Source organism: Centrocercus urophasianus, unplaced genomic scaffold, assembly GCF_019232065.1.
Source record: "Centrocercus urophasianus isolate 14NV4802_14NV808 unplaced genomic scaffold, USGS_Curo_1.0 seq_10, whole genome shotgun sequence".
NCBI classification, from domain to species: Eukaryota; Metazoa; Chordata; class Aves; order Galliformes; family Phasianidae; genus Centrocercus; species Centrocercus urophasianus.
The window spans coordinates 55,403,903-55,422,602 of record NW_024884142.1 but is presented as its reverse complement, the minus strand read 5'-3'; the positions used below and the strand labels follow the sequence as shown (position 1 = coordinate 55,422,602).

The 18,700-nt window shown below is 36.1% G+C and overlaps 1 protein-coding gene across 1 annotated transcript in view; it reads left to right on the top strand.

The window, feature by feature from the left end:
* Window positions 1-5,320: 5,320 nt before the first annotated feature.
* Window positions 5,321-18,700, top strand: part of ESR1 (estrogen receptor 1) — a 156,469-nt gene continuing 143,089 nt past the window's right edge. Inside the window, 1 exon segment of the mRNA XM_042839647.1 lies at window positions 5,321-5,339. The gene's annotated coding sequence lies outside the window, so the exon portion shown is untranslated.

The window sequence follows — 18,700 nt, the reverse complement described above, 5'->3', positions numbered from 1 at the left end:
CTACTTTGATGCTCTACAGCTGTTACAAGAAAATTAATTTGTTTAACCTTTTGATTTAAACCACTTCTAACATTATGTTTCTAGGAATTAATTTGTTCATACAAATCCCAACCCTTATTGAGCAGACATGATGATGATGCCAGTTTGTTACCGAACAGTGTATGGAAAATGTGAAGTCCAAATTACGTATTTGATTGATGGTGAACCTAATTTGATTACAAATATCTTGTATGCAAAAAAAACCTGTTTCAGCCTGAGATTTTCTGTGAAAGTTTCAATGCTCCTGTGCGCTGACTAGACTCTTAGTTGTGCAGTTACTTGGTTCATACTCTTATGGTTATATTTTTCTGAACAAAAATTTTTGTCCTGTATTAAAAGCTAAATTCCAGTTGCACAGAATCGAAATTGGTTAGTAATATTAGGTGACGGAAAAGAAGTTAATAAGGACTTCTTTTTTTTAAACAGACTGAATTTGCTTTATTGGTCTAGCAAAATATCTCACAGAATTGCAGCGTATCAAAATAACCCAAAATTAAGTCTCATTTAAACAAAATGGCAAGAATGTCTTTTACTTAATTTGTTTTAATTGAAAATGCTTAGTTAGTATCAATCTTCAGAAATAATATGACTTTTACGTCTTAAAAACTTTGTAATACTTGGTAGATCGTAGTTGTGACATATTAATAGCTAGGATGGCAGGTGTCATAGAAAGCAATATAATCCTAAGTTTTTCATTTTTTACCTATTAGAGGATGTAAGGACTGCATAAAACTGGCTTATCTATTGAGGATATTCTGAAAGCTAGTAGCAAAATTGTTCTCAGATTCATGAAATATTATATAATATATATAAACAGATCAGGAAATGCCTCATTTTTATGTGCTTCTCACTTGCAGCACAAAGTTTGTCTTTATGTTTCTTTTAGGGATTGTTTTATTTGGTACGGATGAAAATTGAGAATGAATTTTAAACAAGGAGAAAAAAACTTTTTTGTAGAAGCAGTCAGCTCTGGAGTAGGAGGAATTTTTATTATTATTATTACTCAAATAAAACTGATTGGATTTTTTTTTCCAGGAGGGGAGGTGATATGATCCTTTGTACTACTACTTGATATCTTCAATTATAGATGTTCACTAGATGTGCTTAAATATTTTACATGAGGATAATGTTTTCCATGAGAACAGCTTGCGTGTAACGTGTGTGTTAGCGCTTTGACCAGATTTATCACTAGGAACTAGTAAATTTGCAGAGACATGTGGGTGAGTTTAAAGAAATTAGGGAGCCATGTGTTTCAAAGGCTTATCTTTAGGCTCTTAAAAACCAAATTTTTGCACCAGGATTACTAGAGTTTGTTCAAATGGCTCTGGATTATAGCTATACAGAAGAGAGAGAGATTTAAATAGTGATATAATTTAGTCCTGTTTTGTAGGCCAGTTAGAACTAAAAATGTGCAGTAGTTCTCTACTCTTATTTTGAAAATACCCCATGTGGATAAGGAAGTTACTATTAATCAATTTCTGTATGTTTCTCCTGAAATATTCCATATTTTTTGCTGAGAACAGTTCCTTTAAAAAGTATTGAAATTTGGTGATAGCAGAAATACTTAAATTTGGTGCTGCTGAAGAAAATTTGTTTGAGGATGTAGTAGTATTATGGACAGAAAGTGATCAAAATAATGTGTTTAAAAATAGATATGGAATAACCTTCTGGCCTTGCTGTTTTGCTTGTTAATTATTCTATTAATTTATAGAGAGACTCTCTCATGAAATGACTTCAAACTAGTCACATCTCTGGACAGTAAGTGAACACAACTTGAAAAAGATTACTTGTTTTTCCCTGGCTTAAAGGCTTGGTTAGGGAAGAAGGTAGAATACAGGTATACTGTTCAAACAATTTAAATTGATAAAACTGTTCTGCACACTGTTTTAATAGTATTCTTTAGTCATGAACTGATAATTGGAAAACCAGAATGTGCCATCACTTTAGGTATAGTATGAGATTGTCAAATGCATTTGCCTCTATCACACTTTCAGTAGAAATTTTATAAAATATTAGTTCTATATTGGGTGGTATTTGAGTAAATAAATATTCAATTGAGTATTGAAATTCAAATTTCTCATTTGATGAGTACACCTGGGCAATGCACTAATATATTTATCCATCTGTGTTAATAAATGGGAGGAGGAGGTTTGTAGAATAACAGACCTTGTGCCATGGTTTCAGCTGTGCAAGCAGATGTTCTGCTTTGTTCCTGGTTTCCTTCTTGTATTTGGCTCCAGGATTTACAGGCATTCTTTCATCTTTTTCACCTAAGGCTCTCTACTCTTGTAGATGATATGCTGCTTCTTTTCCATGCTTTTCTCCTCAAAGGGAGTGTGCATTTTTCCCCTTTTTGTTCCTGTAGTTATTTGATTCACTGTCTTCGCCTATAAGTTAGTTTTGCATTAAGTTATTCATTTTAGAATTTCTTCTTCTGTATCTTTTGCAGCTTTCATAATTTCAAACTGTAAAGTGCAATGTGGGAAAATATGGCGTAAAACATCTAAAATGGTGTAAGTTTGACCACAAAGGTTGATGCTGTGACAATATTCTCAGAAGGGCATTAACACATATCTTAACATTCTCTGACAGATAGTGAAGTCTGCTAGCAGTAAAATATTACATTGAAAAATTACATAAGAGATGACTTTTCATTGATCTAAGACGCTTGAATGAAGAGTACGTAATTGTAACCAGTTTTCTTAGAGAATGCTTTAGTGGGCATGGTGATGATGGTTCAGTTGTTGGCTTAGATTATTTTAGTAGGCTTTTCCTTAATGATTCTATGATTTCATAAGTCACTATTTTCTCCATTGTTTCCATTGCTCCAATAGTCCTCTAATTGCAATCAATGAAAATTTTCTATTAGATTCAGTTCTGTCCTAGTGTTTACTGAACAGCACAGTCAAAGTGTAAGCAGGGAAGATAACAGCTTTATGATATTACTGTATTATACATGAACTAGTACCACACTTTGTAAAATACTCATTGTAAGTTCTGGGGTAACCTGTGGAGTAAAACAGATCTTGGTTATGTTGTATCAAAGTATCAGTTTTGATTTTAAAAGACTCTGCTTTTATACATACATAAATATAAATGTATATGTATGGAATCATAGAATGGCCTGGGTTGAAAAGGACCTTAAAGAAACTTGATAAAGTTTCCACCCCCTTTCTACAGGCAGGATTGCCAACCACCAGACCAGGCTGCCCAAAGCCACATCCAGCCTGACCTTGAATGCCCCCAGGGATGGGGTATCCACAACCTTATTGGGCAACCTGTTCCAGTGTGTCCTCTGAGTGAAAAACTTCCTCCTAATATCTAACCTAAACCTCCCCTGCCTCAGTTTAAAACCATTCCTGCTTGCCCTATCACTATCAACCCATGTAAGCAGTCATTTCCCCTCCTGTTTATATGCTCCTGTCAGGACCAGAAGGCCACAATGAGGTCTCCCCAGAACCTTCTTTTCTCCAAGCTAAACAAGACCTCAACCTTTCTCCATAAAAGAGGTGCCCATCTGATCATTGAATGGCCTCTGGACCTGTTCCAAGAGCTCTGCATCTTTGTTATGCTGGGGTCTCCAGGTCTGGATGCCTTACTTCAAATGGGGCCTCACAAGAGCTGATTAGAGGGAGACAGTCACTTTCTTCTCCCTGCTGGCCACTCCACCTTTAATGCAGCCCAGTACATAGTTGGTCTGCTGGGCTGCAAGCACATTCTCTGGCTCATGTTCAGCTTCTTGTTCACCAGGAAGTATATGTATGTGTATGTTGATACAAAAGTACAATCTGGAGGGAAAACTTAACATTTTGGTATTATGAAGAATTACCTTGATATTATTTCAATAAAATGAGAATAACTTGGTTTACTGGCCTCTCTTCATCTTATTTCAACTTTTATTGCACAGTGGGAGTCTGCTGTGAACATTTTTGCATTGTGTTCTCTACTGTTTTATTAAAAAAAAACAACTGGGTGACTGAGCATCAAGATAGGCTGCCCAGAAAGCCTGTGGAGTCTTCTTCCCTGGAAATCTTTAAAAGTCATCTAGACACAGTCCTGGGTAATGTGCTGTAGGGGCCTCTGAGGAAGAAGGTGGGACTGGATGATCTCCAGAGGTCCCTTCCAATCTTAGCCGTTGTGTCCATCATGTTACTCTGTGCAAAGCCCTTGAAAGCCATTGCATTCAAAGGGCAAACATTTACATATTTTGCTTATAATTGCAAGACTGAATTTGAGTAGAACAATAAGTTATTTCCCATCCTTGTTCTATTAATCTAAACAGCATATTTCTTTTATTTTTTCCTTGATCACTGTCCCCTTCATACTGCTGTTTGCATCTTTCAGTAAAGTTTTCTTCTGTAAAATTATCCTGCCATTAATTAGGAACTACTAAGTGCTTTACATAATATAAAACATTGAATTGAATCAATCTGATTACTAGTAAATCTGATAAAACAGTAAATGTTGACAGAGTTAACTGTTAACAAAGGTAATGTGTATTTCCTGTAATCCAAACAACATTATTGTGCTGGAACTTTTTTCTAGAAGCTTTACAAAACTGGAAGAGCAATTTTTTTATCTTCTGATGCGGATAAATAAATAGCAACCTCTAAATCAGGCAATATTATAGCACTGTATATGGTATATTTGGTCACAAATTCATCTCTGCAGCCTTTGCCTTGGGTTCTTTGAGCCTTCTCTTCATTTAGAATTTGCAGGTTTACAGTGCATGCTTTAATAATGTGTAGCCCTGCAACCACATTACTAATAAAAGAATTGAAAGCAATCTTCCAATGTGTTTACAGCTTTTCTAATTACTTGAAGAGCATATGCTTTTTAAAAAATTGCTTCCTTTCTAGACACAAACAACTATGGAGATCTCTGATGATGAAACTGTTTCAGCAGTGGAAGTTTATTTTTAAATGTAATAGATTAGATTTTCTCTTAACGTCTGACAACTAGTTGAGATTTATTAGGGCAGTTACTGGGTTTAATTACGTATAGACATGGACTGAGATTTATTGCAGAAAACGCTTCCCGTGTGTTGAACAGGGGACTGGTGCCAGTCTGCACGGCACAAGGCAGTGTTTTTCAGTACAGGATAGATTTCCATCTAAATTTATCACCTTTCACTGCTAAGGGCGTGTTATTACTCTCGTGATACGTGTTTTCTTGCAAATGTGCTTCTGGTTCAGTTTCCTTGCTACTGAGACTTTTCTATTTTAGTTTCCCGGGTCACATGATCCTTCCAGCCAGTGAGAGCACTGCCGAAGTAATGGCAACAACCTTCTGGGATAAATGTAAGTGACAAAAAACTCCTAGCTTTTGCTAGTTTCTATCCCTCACACCCAATTTTAAGTGCTGCTTTTATCCAAAGCTTTGCTGGGAACACATAGTGGTGTCTATGGAAATGCTTAGAAGTTGATTTTTTTTGGTTTTGACTTTTTTTCTTTTTCTAACGTTACTTTTTCTTACTATGTTCCTTTTTTCCTGTATCCTGCAATGTAGCTGAGAAGCCTAAAAAAGCGACTGAAAATAAAAGAAATGCATTCCAAGCATTGCCTGAAGTTCATTTTGAGTTTAACAGGGAATATTTCAAGTATAATAGCATTTTGTTTAACACGTGCTATAGTTCTGAAAGAGATATGACACCCTCTAAATCCCCAGCCAAAAACGTTTGGTTTGGTTAAAGGAAAGTAGTAAAAGAATGTTCTGAAATTACATGGTCATGTTCTAGCCAGTTGGCTAATACTTAATGGTGAAAGGATTTAATTCAGTTAATGGGCAGTCACGTACACAGGGCAGTGTATCGTTTCCAGGAGCTTATGAATGAAGTGGAATACTGTATTTTGATCTCAGCATATGTCGAGCTGTAGTTATCCTGCATGATACTTAAACCATGTATTAATTGAGATCTGTCATATTCTTTTTGTTGCAGAGGCTGTTCCTGTTACAGAATTACTGTTGTCTTTCTTTTTTTTAGTAGTATCTGAACTTCATAGGTAAAATTTGCCTGATAATTACTAATGAGAAGAGTTTTGCCTAATTTACCTTTTTATTTTCTTATTAAACTTGAGTGTAGAAAAGACCTTGTGGAATAAGCTGAGATATCCTTTTTTCCCTTCATAGCCTCTGACTTGGAACCCGTATTGTGTCATTTGTAGGTTCTCAGGCTGTTATCACCTATCATTTATTTTCTCCATCTGCATATATGCTAATAATCAGGTGTTACATAGAATATGTATGTATTTTAATCTTTCTCAGTTATTTTTTTAATTCTAAAAATCCATAGGGTATACAGAAATTTTACTTACTGTTTACTCTGAGATACAAGAAGGAGGGGTGGGGTATGTTAGCTTTTCTGTGTAGCTCCTCCTCTCATCACAGGAGCTGAAAGAAAATTTATGTGTTCCAGATTATGTGCTGGTTGAATTGCAGCTGTTTAAACACTCCTTGCCCTGCAGTGTCAAAATCACAGCAACATCCATATGTAAATACCTGATTGAGAAACTGAAAAAATTAGAAACTGCTGCTTTCATAATGCAAGCTGAATGGAATTTAGAAGCCAACCTTAAGATGTTTTTGTTAAAAAGTTTAAACTGTTGCGTTGTTGATAAAGTGTTGCGTATGCAGGAGAGGGAGAGTGGTTATAGTGCTTTTAATAATATTTATTTATTAGATGGTAAAGCAAGTTCTAATTCAATTTCATGTATTTGCCTTTGTTTCTTCATTTTATACAACACAAACATGCACTTAACTTCACAATGATTCTCAGAGTTGTGCGAGTCCTCAGTTTAAGCGATGTGATAATTTCTCTGGTGACCATAGAAATTACTTTTTGATAATTACAAATAATTAAATTAGAGAATCTCTTATCATATCATTTCTTTCTTTTATTTTATTTGTTTATATATCACTTTCACTTATGCCCACCTGTCTTTGTTTCTTGAAGGTAGCATCAAAAAATACGTGAGGGCACGTGAGAAAACTGTGAGGATAGTTGCGCAGTGGCACAGGTTACTTAGGGAGGCTGGCGTGTCTGGACATTGCAAATATCAGGACACAATAATGGGCCTTGAGCTACTTGCTGAAGGTGATTCTGCTCTAAGCAGGAGTTGCACCAGCTTAAAGGGACTACAGACATCCCTCCCAACTACAGTGATTTCTTCATTCTTGGAAAAAAAAAAAAAAAGCTGCAGTTTGGAGGGCTAGACAGCACTGTTAATTTTAGGAGAGATCACAAGTCACATATAAATTTTAATGTTAAAGTGACACTCCCATATTTTGGACCTTGTCATTTTGTTGTCTTGGTTCAGTCGCTAGTTGTTCATTTAAAGTCATAGCTATATGTGTCTTGGCACTTCTCATGCACCTGAGACAGGGGAGGTTTAGGTTAGATATTAGGAGGAAGTTTTTCACACAGAGGGTGGTGATTCACTGGAACAGGTTGCCCAAGGGGGTTGTGGATGCCCCATCCCTGGAGGCATTCAAGGCCAGGCTTTTTACCTCTTCCTTGTGGCTATTCAAACTTGTTGCAGTCACCTCTTATCGTGTTTCTTTTTTAAGCTTTGTGTATCAACAGGTGGCACAGGGTGGAAAGAGACATTAACAGAAAGAGAATGAAAAAATTAAGAGTAAAATTAAAGAGAGTACTGTAAATAGTAAATAGAAAGTGAAGGGACAGAACTTATGAGCATTATGATATGGGTGTCTATGGATGTCTTACTGCTGTATTTGAACCTTACTGCAGGATCTCTAGAAGTTGAGGGAGCTTGCAAAGTTGTGTGGAAGGACACGAGGAAATAAGTATCATGGTGGCCATTAGAGGCCACAGAGAAATTTAAACCCCAGTTCTATATACTGTATAAGAAGTTATACTCTACAAGCCTTGTGAATGGTACAAGAAAACGAGATTTGGCAATAAATGTAAGTATGAGAACAGTGAAAATTGGAAAGAAAAAGTTGGAAAAATATTTATTTGCATGTATATACAAATGTAAGATGCACTTGTCAAACATTAAAGTATAAAGAGTTCATAAAATCTCTCTCACAGTAATGTATGAGTATCATTTTTAAATAAAAATGCCAGAAAGTAGCAACTAGACCTGTGTTTAGATAAGGTGATTTTTAATATTTCTGCCATAAAGGGTGATGATTTTGATTATAAACTGTTTATCTTCATGAGACATAAATACTTACCTTGAAAGCTGTTGCTGACACAAAACCAAAGGAGTGTTGCTTTGAATAAGTTCAGATTGGAGCTGAAAATGCAGAAGGGCTCAACTCCAAGGTTAACAAACAGGTTGAGACAGATCCCTGTTTATGAGGATCCTGGTGAGCTGGCTATGTGTGGCGAAAGCTTGGTAGTAGGGACTGCACTCAGTGCCTCGGAAGAACTCTTCCATTTCTGGCTAAATAGTACAACTGGCATTTATACACAGTAACTTTCCTGAAGAAGTCAGAGTTTGAACTATGAATACATCTTTTGTCATCAAATTATTGAAGTTATTTTTCTTCATTTTTTGGAGGGCAACACTGCAGGTGAATAGTATAGAGATTTGTACCGTGCTTTTTAGATTGATACGAGCATTTGACTTCTGTAAGAATAAAATATGCCACATTGTTAATTTCAGTGGAAAAAAAAAAAAAAAAGCCCCAAGAATGCATTCTAATGAGGCAATATTTGTAATAGCCTATTCTGGCAACATTCAATTTATGCTGATAACTAGACTGAGAAGATTTTTGAATAATAAAATGGTATTGAACAATTTGCCAAGGACCACAATATATATATATTTAAATATATATATTTTATAATATATATATATATATAAAGAGAGAGAGAGAGTTGTATTTGGTGGCTAGAATTTGTATATTGTCATTTATGGAATATGAAGACCTTTTTATTTAAAAAAAAGTCTTTTTTTATATAAGAATATAAGTTTAACTAAGTAATTTCATTTGTAATTTTCTAGGTCTATAATTTGGATTATCTCTGTTATTTTCTTTCCCAGTAGTTTCTATTGTTACCATTTACTTACTGCAGAAAGCAGAATAATGGTTAAAATGATGTACGTTTATCAATATATTTTAAGTACATTCTAGAATCTAAATGATGAAAATTGGGTAATCTTTAAAATGGAAAATAATCTTTGTTTTGGAAAATAACCTTGTGGGTTTTTTTCCTATTTTTATTAATATGTGCAAATTTTAATAATTGTACTGATGCTAACTCCTACATATAATAAAAAATATTATTTATCTTGTGTTACATTAACCTAAAATGTTGCATAGAGATGAATAATCTACAGAGAAGTCTGAAATTATTCAGATAATGTTTTACTTTTTTTTTTAAAGTCCAATCAGATTTCTATGTACAACTATTAGTGTTGTCTATTCAGTTCTAAATAGCTTTCATTCATGAAGTTTTTGGCTCACAATTGCAAAGCAGTTTTTTTCTGTATGAACTCTCAGGTTAGATCTGTTGAGATAGATTGTGGTGTGTCTTAAATGTTTGATTTATTGTTTATATTCACTATGACAGCTAAACATAAACACAGTGAGGCCAGAATTTGTTGGGTTTGAATTCTGGCAATTTTCTTCAAAGCCCTTGATTTAAAATCTAAATCAAAACAGAGAAATGATTTTCTTCAGATTTTGCTTATTCTCTGAAGTCTTGTGGGTATCTTTTGTGAGACTGCTTATAGTTTTGATTTACATGTTCTTCAGATGAAGATGAAAAAATGAATGCGTCTTCACAAATAAAATCACTGAGATTTGCTTTTGCAATGATAAAACAAGAGGCGTTTCATAGTTGGGTCTCATTTTATTAGTGTCACCAAGTTTGTGGTAATGGTCTGAAATGATATTTGTGGCTTTTTCTGCTCTATTGCTATAAGTCAACAACATGCTAATTCCTTCCAAAATACCATAAATCTCAGACTGTATTCCTGCCCAGTATACAAATATGCCCCAAACCAGTGCGAAGCTGTGTTCCCATCATCCAAAGAAATCATTCAGTTGCTACCTGTACTGTATCTCTGGCTGTGTCAGGAAGTTCCTTACTCTATTGACATTGTTGTCTTGCCTGAATGCTTTTGGATACATATGTGATCCTGAAGACCTGATTTTGCATGTTCATTCCAAGCTGATGGCACAATTCACAAGGATGAGGAGTAATAATATTTCTGCCACAGTCCATCTGATTGCTGTTTTGTCAACCTACACTTTTTCCGCAGTTTAAACAGGATTCATTTCAAGTGATTTTGCTTCTTTTCCTTATCTATTGTATATATTGTTGTGCCTTTGCATTTCAGTGATGCTTCTGTGTCTCTTGGTTCTCTGGGTCTGTGCAGACTTGCATGTGTGCACACATATATATGTATATGCACATAGAGGAGAGCAACAGTGACACCACTTAAATGAAAATTTGTAATTATATGATATATGTGTTCTTTCATAGTTATTTCTTCAACACCTCACTTTCTTGGGTCATCTTGCTCTGAAACTTTCTGCTGTTACTGGCACAATTTAGTATGCAACAGAAAGAGTGGAATTAGGAAAAAAAAACTACATTGGGGAGGTTGGCATGTAACAGAAGAATATTACTTTATACTTCATTTTGGACTTTTGGCAAAGGTTTGTCTTTTAAAAAAAATATTGATTTGTTTTCTTCCTTTATTTCTTTTCTCTTGAAACCTAGCAACGAGAAGGACATGCTTGTAAAAATACCTTTAAAAATAAAACAGAAAGCTAAAGAAAGCTGAGTCGAAAGAGGCTCATAAGACTCAAAAAACTTTACAAATTAGGTGGTGAGTCAGTTATGTTTTTTTTCTTTCTTTTTGTTGTTGTTGTTGTTGTTGAAGAGGAGGAAAAAGCACAAGTTACTAATGCTTCTTCCCTTATGGGATTAAACTAAGGCAAGTAAGAGAAACCATCAAGAAAATTTGATCTTTAGTAACTTAAATGATTGAAAACTAGACAAAACATTGGGCAACTAATTATGCTCAAGGCAAAATTATTATGCTTGGAAAACGTATATATTATGATGTGAGCCAATATCAGCTATCTGGTGTTACACAACCCTTCAGCCAACTGTAAAACAGCCAGGAGCTCTAGTAACAGGCAGACTCTTTTCTGTCCTCCCATTTAGATATCAGATTAGGGTATGACAATGCTCTCCTGGCATGGACTTCCTGCCAGGTTTCCAACCATTGGTGACTGCTTCTGTGAATGTCTGACAGTGCTCTGGAGGGACAGCAAGGGCTGTCCCCAGTGGCATATAACTCCAGAGGACTGTCTCTATGGTTTAGGCACAGATCACGTTTTCCTATGGTGACAAACTGTAGAGAGGAGAAATGTCCAATGAGTCATTCCTGGGTCCAGAGGCTACTATGTCCCTGTTGGGCTGGGATGCATCTAGGAAACCTTTGGAGCAGAAGTTCCAGTTTAGTTAACGTGAAAATTTTAAAAAGGAGGGGTTGGGGGGTGAAGGAGTGTTTTATGTGCATTTCAGTTGCTCTGCAAAGCTAACCAATATGCTACTGGGTGAAATTACTTCATCGCTACTGCTATGAAGAAAGATAGTAATAGACACAGCTTATTTTAATTAACTAATTACTTTCTCTGTACTAGTTAACTGTCACTCATTTGTCTTAGATCTAGGTCTGCTCTTGTAGGTTAAACTACTACTTGGAAAACATTGGACCTTTATATGAGTGCCTCCATTTCTACATTTAAATCCTCATTTGCAGTCATTGAAACATTATCAAAGTGAAAAAACAGACATTTGGGATACATTCTTTCCCTCTTGAAAATGTCTTAAATCTAATTATGCCTCTGCAGATAGAAGGCTTGAGTTATTGTTAGTTAACTCTACCACAGGGTAACACGACTGAGATGTTGTTAGCTGCACTCAGGCTTCTCATACATCAACTCAATTTTCTTAATCTAACGAGGAAAGGAGAAACTTGTTTCAGAATAGGTAATGCGTGAGGACTTATTTCTGCATAGACAAAAGTTACAGTGCATCTGCTTTGTGCTGGTATGTTTTGGCTTTAGTTTCACTCATAGAATCCAGCCTAAATCAGGCAGCTGACCCAGTGCTGAGCTGTCATAGCAACCTGATTGTGTAGTTTGTTCACAGTACTTATCCTAGCTAGGCTGTTTTTCCTCTCATGGACAGGCTGATCTAGAGCTTCACTCCTCTAAGCAACTGAGAGTCTTGTAATTCCATACTGAAATTGTTAGCGATGACAACTGTCTTTCTTGTGTTTGTTTTATCGGAAGTGTTTTTTTTTTTTTTAAACCAAGTAATTACAATTTTTAGCCATTATTTGTTTAATATACTCTTCAACCTTAAGATCTATACTGAACTCTAGCTGCCATTTTATCACTCACTTAACATCGTGAAATTCTTTTTCAATTCTCCGCAGATGATCTTCAACCTTACTACCCTTCATATCATCAGCAAACCTAATTACATAACTATTCACCCACCTATTTTTCAGGTCACTAATGAGAATATTAAGCAACAGAGGCATTAACAGAAAGACTTCTCTGCTAAAAAGACCTAACTGTTACTATTAGCTTTTGTGCTCTACCTTTTAGCCAGTTATTTAGCCTCACATTGCCTTTCTGAGGCATCTCAGTTTCTGTGAGAGCCCTGAGAGACAAAGCTTCTTGATATACTTAAGAGGAATCCAAATAAATTTAGTTTCTTTTCACATTTGTACTGACTATAGAATTAACATACTTACAGAGAATTTTCCACAATGATTTTTCGAATTTTGTATTTAAGGATGCTCTTATTGCGTTCTTTGTAGCAGTTCCTGTTAAATAACCCAGTGTAGGTGTCTTGTCACCTACTCTCAGCGAACTTAAATTTACCTCTCTCTTCCTCCACTCCATACCCTTTTAAGTTTTGGCTACCTATTTTGTCTTTTTCCTGTCCGTTAGTACTGAGAATTACAGTCTTGAATTCCTTTCAAGCTCACCAGCTGGTCCTGATGACTTTTTATTTTTGTTGATTTTTCTGTAACAGCTTTTACCAACACTTTAATATTCAGACAGGTATTTCAACAGCCACCCTTAAGGAAATCTCTGTTATGCGAATTTTGCTGCAGGTCCTTGCTATGAGCACGGATGCAAAAACTTCATTTAGTTTTTCTGCCATAGCCTGATTCTTTCAATGCTCCTTTTACACCTTTATGTCTCAGACCTCTAGACACTTTGGCAATCTTCCTGATATTGATGTACTCTAAAATTATAAATAGCCTTGCAAGCTGTTTCTCAAACCTTTTTTGGCTTGTCTTATTGCACTTATGCATTTAGTCTTCAGAACTTTTGTCTTCTATTGTCTTCATGAAGACAACAACTTCACTTGTTTTTTTTTTTTTTTGTTTGTTTGTTTGTTTGAAGAACTGCTTCAAGTAAATTCCCTGTGTTGGTGATTAACTGTGTTGCTTTTCCATATTTCCTTCTCATCACTCAGTATATTCTGCTTACAACCCGAAAGCACTTTGCTTTTTTATTTGTCCATTTGTTAGTTCCTTTGCAACTACTTCTTTATGTCTAGGCAGTTCTTATTTTTTAAATCATGGTATTTTCACAGATCTGTTGGCTTTGCTTGATCCTACCTGGAAGTCAAGTCATTAAAAATTAGCTTCTTGGTAGCAAAAATTCAACATACTTGGCACTGTCAAATGAGTATAACTTTCTCTTGCCGATTACTTGTTTAGCTTCACCATGAAGTATAACAGTCTAAAGGTTCTATTTTCCAGTCGTGTCCAAACTTTGTATTTATTTGTTTGTATGGGAACAGTTGGTGATACCCACATAATTAATTTGCCTCTGAGGTTTTTAGAATATATACCCAGTCATCACCTACAGTTTATTCAGAGAATTTGGGAATAGTAAAAAAGAAATACTTAGTATTCCCATTTGTGTCTCTCTCAGTGCTGAGCTGTTTTAATGTTCTACCATTTTAAGAGCACCACCAGAGAGCTTTTCTGCCTTTTTTTCCCTTTAAAATAGTGTTACACAGCTGAATATCTTCCTCTGCTAAGTAGGTTATTTCAAAAGCTACATCTAGTTTCTTGTCTAAGCGTATCTTTGTAAATTCTATTCCTTCTTAATATGCCCTGGTGGCTTTATTATTGCTGATGTGTTGCTAGCGCATGTGTTTTTCTGAAAATGTCTGATCTGATGGTATCTTTCTGATCTCTGTGGTATCCAGGTTACTGCATATTTGAAAAATATGTAGACGAAGTGGGGAAAAAAAGAAAGAGAGAGAGAAAGAAAGAAAGGAAAAAATGGTCAACTTTCTATTGTGCTTGCAACCATCTGAATGAACTGGAAAAGTTTCAGCCTGAATCAAAAATTCTGAGTGGCAGTCTTCATATCATTGTGGGTTGCAGTCCATCCCAAACGTGCAGCTCTTCTCTTGGCTCTAATTCCTCCTGGCATCTGAATGCTGGGGGAATTTGCAAAGGGAACCTCAAGGAATGCATCTTCTGTCTGCTCTAGCATTTGCCTAATTCCCACATGTATACAGTCCTGTTTTCAGGCTGAACAGAGCTATTCTGACTGGGCTGATTTCTTGAGTAGCACAGACAGGACAGGATCTTTCAGAATTATTTTTTGCTTGAGACTGTATTTTAGGAAAGAAACTCTGTGTCTTTGTAACGCTGCTTTAAATCAGACAAGAAGTTTTCCAGCCCATAATTATCTGTAATGTTAAAATGTGTTATTTCTTTCTGGCCTCATTTTATTCCAATAGAAGCCATGTGTCAGTAAGAAATATAAGTAAATGTGATTCTTTTTGCCTTTCCATTTTCCCTATAGCAGCACGTATTCAGCTACCTGCTATACTCTAGGTCTTCCTCACCTTTTTCTCCTCAGGATAGAGCACTATGCAATGTCTTGCTTTTTTTTCCTGTAGATGTATGCTTTTGCATTCAGCTGTAACAGATTGTTCACCTGAAGGCAGGTTATATAACAATCCATGTTGTTTTGCAACAATAAACTAGTATTTTTTAATTTATAATTCTTCCAGATGTTGTATTTTTCTGCCCATCTGGTTCGTGATGCTATTATTCCTGCATTCATGACACTGAGGAAAATACAAAATATTTTAACTGCCAAAATCAACCTCTGAATCACAGTAGGATGTGCTTGGTACTAGATGTTTCTTCATTCACAAGTGCATTTTTCTAATCTAATAAGCAGTTTTCATTCATTTTAATATACAGCAATTTGTTGTTTCATACTTCTACCTTAAACAAATGGTCTTTTTTTTTTTATTTTTTTTTTTTATTATCAAATGCCTTACAGAAGCTACATTACATGATGATGTTGCTCTCATCAATCAGACATAATGAATGAATAGCTCTTCTGATAGCTTATATATAGTTAGTGTGTGTATATTTATTGAGGCATAGTATTTTGTTGAATTGTAGCTTCCAAGAGATCATGAAATATGCTTTAAAGTTTTCACACGCCATTTGTATGTTCTAGGCAAATGCTTTCTCACATATCATTTTAGTCCTAGTTGTTTTCATATCTGTGAAAATATTACTTCTAAGAAGAGAGAGAGTTTGAACTTGAGAATTTACACATCATTACAGTCAAATTGTTATCAGTTGCATTTTTATGATTGTAAACTTTTCTGTTGTACAACTACTTCTGCTTCTCTTCTTTTGTCAAATAATATCCGTATGTTGGATCCAGCAATTTTTCATTTGAGAAATTATAGTGTATAATCTGTAGTATATCCAAAGATTCATTAATAGGGATAGAAAGCATTCCTTGCAAAAGCACCCTGTGAAAAGAATGGCTTGTATTCTATTTAACTTCACTCTAGTCTTTTGCTGACCCTTTTTTTTTCTTCATAGAATTGTAGAATGGGTTGGGTTGGAAGGGACCTCAAGGATCATGAATCTCCAACTCCTCTGCTGCAGGCAGGGCCACCAACATCCTATGTAATACTAGGCCAGGCTACACCCATCCACCCTGGCCTTGAACACCTCCAGGGATGGAGCATCCACAACCTCTCTGGCAGCCTGTTCCAGTACCTCACCACTTTCTCTGTAAAGAATTTCCCTCTGACATCCAACCTAAATCTTCTCTCAACTGAAAATCATTTCCCCTTGTCTTGCTATTATCTACCCTTGTAAAGAGTTGGCTCCCTTCCTGTTTGTAGGCTCCCTTTAGATACTGGAAGGCTGCAGTTAGGTCACCCCACAGCCTTCTATTCTCCAGGCTGAACAAGCCTAGCTCCCTCTGCCTGTTTTTGTAGGGGAGGTTCTCCAGCCCTCTGATCATCTCTGTGGCTCTCCTCTGGACCCTCTCTAAAAGCTCCCTGTCTTTCTTGTACTGGGAGCCCCAGACCTGGACGCAGTACTCCAGATGGGGCTTCAGAAGGACAGAGTAGAGAGGGACAATCACCTTCCTGTCCCTGCTGGCCACCCCTCTTCTGATGGAACCCAGGATACCATTTGCTTTCCAAGCTGCAAGAGCACACGGCTGGTTTGTGTTCAGTTTTTCATCCGTCAGGTCTCCCAAGTCCTCTGCAGGTTCTTCCTTGAGAAGGATCTTTTTTATTGCTCTTTGATTTGTTGCTCATCTTTCCATGATTTTTTTTTTTTTAATTGATCTGTCTTGCTAACTATATTGTTAACTTTATTTGTACTGTTCTTTGTATATTTAGTTACATACTTGAAGTTAAGAATATAAGAGCTTTTCTGGATCTAGGCCCTAGTCTCTGTTACTTTTTTATGACTACTTTCATTTTGTTTTTCACTTTCCTATCAGTCATTCTTCTTTTTATATTATTTCCTAACCTTGTCTATTCAACCCACATCTCTCTTACTCTATTTCCTTTCTGGGCTTCTCTTTTCTCAAGCCTTCCTTTCTCAGTCTTTTCTATCCCTCCTAACATTTTTAGCTTTGAATAATTACCTTATCAGCATTGCTACTCTTGACACTGCATTAGCTTTCCATGTCTTATTAAGCGGCCTATTGCATGTAGATAATATCGGTAATTTTGAGGGAATATGTGCATGAAAAGAATAATAGGAATGCAGTTACTAAGACCAATGCTTTTCTTTCTTATTTCTAGTATAAATTCTGGGTTACAGCAATGGAGGTAAACAAACCTCTGGATACAATGATTGATAATGTTTTTCTGATCTGTTCCCTTTCCTTTCATGAAACTCTTGAGGCTGCTATCCTAAAAAGCTGTCACTGGGGATGTGAAAAAATGCTATAGCTGAAATGAAGAACTACCGAATGCATTCACCGTTCTGCATTTTTAAAGATTATAGGTTCTTACAAAATCACTGACCCTCATGAACTTTAAGCTGTGAACCTTAGCACCATTTCATAAATGAGAGCAATGACATTGTTTTCTTCTTGATGACAGCTTATTTTCCTTCTCTTTCTCCTTTTGTTCTTCCTCTCCTTCCTCTTACTTCCTCATCTCTTCTTCCTTCCCTTCCTCAAAACAGAGCTGTTCTATTCATCTTAGCATGGCTGTTAAATTGAAATGGCAAAATAAGTCATCTTTCCCAACTGCCCACTAACTGCAGAAGATATTGGCTCATTCTGAGAGTCATTAATTTAAAATAAAGTCATGAAATAAGATGGCTGTTTTGTTACAGCAGTTTTCTTCATTTTTGTTTGGGAACGAGAACAGGAAAATCTTCAGTTCTGTTACTGATATGTATTTGAACCAACATATTTGTTCTCTTAGTTTATCCAGATGTTTCAGCCTGTGAGGAGAAGAAACCTCCCTTGTGCATGTGTAATGTTTTGTTCTGTGCTTTACCAGAGGGTCAGTTTACAAGGTAACATAATGCACAAACCAATGAACCTGCATGGGCCTCCACCTCAGTGAAGCTTGCTGGCAAACCCTTCTGTTCTGCAGAATATGGCAAGTGCTAGTAAAGAGAAATTAAAGTAAGGCCGCCTAAAGAAACATTATCTTGGTACTGTTCTTTCCTCTGTAAATAGGGGAGAGTGAAAGAGGAATTTAGCTCAGCCCAACTACTGCAACCATTACTGTCAAGACGGCCAGGCGGTACATACTCTGGCTTGGCATAGACTGGAAGGCATATTTAGTTCTGTTGTAGCAAGCTGTAGTGCTCAGGCTGAAACATCATTGGTTGTGATTTTCCATATGTTTCCTCTCCAGTATATGGTTGTAGGAACCTACCTGGTTCAGGAAGGAGCTCTTAATGATTAGTCCCTTTGCTGATGAATTCTACTCTGGCTAATCATGATCAGTTTTTCCTTTGTAATTTTCTTCTCACTGTCACCATCTGTTTCATGTTTTACTCTCTCTTCTTTCCCCATGCTTTAGCCTCTTCTCTGTCCCTGCATTCTTTCTGCAGCTTCTGACAGGGTCTACTGACGGAGAAACCATATAGAGTTTTCCCTACAGAGTGCACCTACCAGCTCCATCACCTGTACAACAAACTTGAGCAGCAGGAAGGTTTGCATATATTGCCTTTATTAGGAAGGAGAAGCAAAGCCAGAGTAGTGACCTTTTCAGACTGCTCAGATGTTGAAGAGCATGTGACATTTTTGCAACCTTGAATGAATTAAGAAACTTGGATTAATTTTTTATTTTGTTTTCTTTTGTTTGGTTGGTTTTTTTTTT